Source organism: Adiantum capillus-veneris, chromosome 9 (genome assembly GCF_014529385.1).
Source record: "Adiantum capillus-veneris isolate H3 chromosome 9, ASM1452938v2, whole genome shotgun sequence".
Taxonomy (NCBI): Eukaryota; Viridiplantae; Streptophyta; class Polypodiopsida; order Polypodiales; family Pteridaceae; genus Adiantum; species Adiantum capillus-veneris.
In genome coordinates this window covers 137515984-137519674 of record NC_140939.1, presented here as the reverse complement: position 1 = coordinate 137519674, position 3691 = coordinate 137515984, and the positions used below count along the sequence as shown (strand labels likewise).

Below are 3691 nucleotides of genomic sequence, written 5' to 3'. Positions count from 1 at the left end.
CCAAGTAGTGTATCTAGAAAATTAGATGAAGTATTCAATGGAGCTTTTACATATAGAAAATTAAATGGACGTCCATAAAAAATTGCTATATAGAAAACTGGAGGGACTTCCTACAAATTTTACATATAGAAAATTGAATGGGCGTTTAAATTTTCTTTTTTTTAAAAATTGATTAACCTATAGATATTTAGTTATCATCTTTTAGCCTTTAAATCGAACAATGTATCATCTTTGTGTCACTTTTGGATCATCCACTATAACACAAATTACATTAATCAATAAACTAACAACCTTGACTAGAAGAAGATCGAGTCTTTTTGAACATTTGTATCACATACAATCCAAAGTAACAATAAAACTACTCATAATCAAGTAGATCTCTCTTGAAAATCTTGTCAAACCTCATGATTTAAAGTGACTACATTTAAACATTGAACTTTAATCTCTTTGCAAATAAAAAATAACGTCATCATCTCATGGTCAACATGGTCTATTCTGCACCTGAGCCCTTACAAAGAAACAACTTTTCCTTCATCAAAAGTCAACTCATGATGAAGTTGCCTTTCAATGATAACCCTCCCACTATCAACAAACCACCTCACCAAATTCACTCTCATTTCCTCCAAACTCAAACCTCTCTTTTGCTCAAAAAATGAGCTCTCCTCCCTTTTAATCTTGTAGTAACTAGATTTTAAAACTAGATATGCGTCTTCAAATGTCTGCAAGTCAAAGTATTTAAGGAGAATAGTCTCCTCCTCCTCCACATTTAAAGACGAAACCTACATAAACACATAACTTACTAATATAAACAAAGGGTTCTATGAAAACACATTTTATATATATGACAAAATTTTATATATAAAAAGTACAAAATTATATCATCAAAATTTGAAACATACACATTGGATATGTCATTTGAAATGCATTTCTCATCCTAAAAAATCAACAAAAAGAGCTTAATATTAACAAATTTGGATTATTTCTTACACATGTAAGTTAGCTTTTAATACTACCTTTGTTTTCTTCTTTAACTTCTTGGAAGATTTTTTTCCAAGCTTAGTAGCAAGAGACTCATTAAGCTTTGCACTAATTTGTTCAATAATCCCATGAAAAAATTATGTAATCTTCTTGAAGAACTTTAACAATAACTATGCACCTTACTACATTGAGTACAAGTATTAAAAAAATTTAAAACTTTACTAAAGTAGAGATTTTCACGTTTCTCTCTCTAGTACTTTTTTGTGAAGCCTCATGATTATTTGCTTGACATGGTGATGAAACGGAATCCGCAGCCTCATATCCCAACTAATGTGACAATGCACCAAAAGAAGATCGATCCACATTATCTAAATTGAGGTCTTCAAACTGAAATTCCTATAGAAGAGAAAAAAAAAGTACACAAAAACTTTTTTTATGATGGTTTAATTTATGTGTATCTATATTACTTGAGAAAAAACATCTACCTGCTTCGGCAATGAAGATTCATACTTTTGGTTTTCTTCCACATAGAGAGTAATTATTGTCTCTATAATGGATAAACCATTTCAGAAGACTTCAATGTTAAGCTTAGGAACATGAAAGTACTAAATTTTTTCATAATTCTTGTAAAGACACCCAATTCATGAAGTTATGAAAAGACTCACCATTTTCAATGAACTAATTAATCTCGATGTGCCCTCAGCATGATTTTGTGTTGCCCATGGCATACAATCCACATGACATCACATAATTTAGGGTTTGCATCTACGATCTCAATGTTAGACACCTATACAAATACATAAGTAAGTAAACACATGGCACATACATCTAACATAACAAAAAAAGGTCAAAATATAAGTATCGTCTCTACGATTAAAGCTTTCAAAGCAACAATACCACCATTTTCCTTTTTTGTAGTGCCATGTGCCTTGAAAATTAAGATAAGGTTAGTTAATTTCTTTCATAAGACCCCTATGAAGCCAAATATATTTACGCTTACAAAATATATATAAACTTACATCATCTGTAGTCTTCTTCTTATCATATTTTCATTGCAATTGTGCATAGGTCAGCACAAACTGATAAATGTGTGTCTCCTCCCATTGATAGGTTTCCTTGCCAAATCCAAACTTCAAAGGTGCCAATTCATTGATCTTATTTGAAATAAGATCGTGAATTTTTGTTGCTCAAAGCGATTGTGGTGCAAATCGTCCACAAAAGGATAGTTCTTGAACCATCCTCTAACCATCCTATAGTTGTCTAAGAGCACTCTATGTTGCTCGTCAGAGTACACCTCTAAAAGCTTTTTTCCATACATTTTATTTGGCTCTCTTAACTTTGGTTCAGGTGGGCAAAAGATATCATCGTATGAAGGGACATGGGCGTCATTCTCAGCCATCTAAGCTATGAATTCAGAAAAAAATTGACACCGCTTAAATACTATTAAAAAGACACCTAAGCTTTGTGATAAATAAAAGTACAATATGAATATAAATTTAAAAATTGACACCTCTTAAATACTATTAAAAAGACATCTCAGCTTTGTGATAAATAAAAGTACAATATGAATATAAATTTAAAAATTGACACCACTTAAATACTATTAAAATAAATCTGAGCTTTGTGATAAATTAAAGTATAATACAAATACATATTAAAAAACTGGCACCACTTCAATACTATTGTATGAAGGCATAGGGATCTCATTCTCTGTCGTTTAAGCTTTATGACAAATAAAATTACAATAAGAATTCATTAAAAAATTGGTGCCAAATAGAACTCAAGAAACAAACAAACATGTACTTTAGATGTCAAATTATATACGTTAAACTTTTAATAAAATAACATGTCTCTAAAATCATTCATGAAAATTTATAAAAAAAAAGCAACATACAAGCATATCTTCTACATAGAGCAAGAGATAAATAATATCCATTTTGATGTATATCAGGCTTGCTGCCACATGCATGGTAGGACTTCACTTTTCCATCTTGATCTATAGAGCATATCCATGGAACTTATCTTTGGATTGCCCAAGTCTATCCATGGGAGCACAGAAATATGGACAATAGTTGATAGGTTTAGCAAACAAGCACACTTTATACCTGTCAAGAAAACTAATAAGGCACATCAAATGGCAACCCTCTTCATATCTCAGATTTTAAAGTACCATGGCTTGCCAACATCCATAGTGTCGGACAAAGATCCTAGAATGACCAGTAACTTTGAGAAGGATCTCAATGTTAAATTTCTCCTTGGCGTATCATCCACAAACGAATGGCTAAAGTGAGATAGCTAGCATTACAATTCTAGATCTGTTAAAAGCCTATGTTACAAACGTAGATCAACGCTCACAATGGGAGAAGTACCTGCCCCTTGTAGAATATGCGTACAATAATACTGCACATACTTCTACACAAAAGACACCTTTCGAGGTCATAGAGGGAAGATAAAAAAGTCCCTTCCTCCTTAAACTACATGGAAAGATCTTTGTTGTTGATGAGTATAGCCGAGATCTATAAGAATCTTTTCAAAATATTAAAGAGGCTATATCCATCTCATAGTAAACACAAAAGGCTACTGCTAAAAAGCACCGAAGTTTTAAGTAAAGGCAAAAGGTTGCTGCTAACAAGCACAGAGCCTAATTTACCCCTTGTAACTTTTAGCCTTAAAAATACACATTTGTAAGGCCCCCATCATGAGGAGAAATCAT

The 3691-nt window shown here is 32.1% G+C and overlaps 1 pseudogene; it reads right to left on the bottom strand.

Moving 5' to 3' along the window:
- Positions 1-509: 509 nt before the first annotated feature.
- LOC147451242 (uncharacterized) lies at positions 510-2377 on the bottom strand (annotated as a pseudogene).
- Between the last annotated feature and the right edge of the window lie 1314 nt (positions 2378-3691).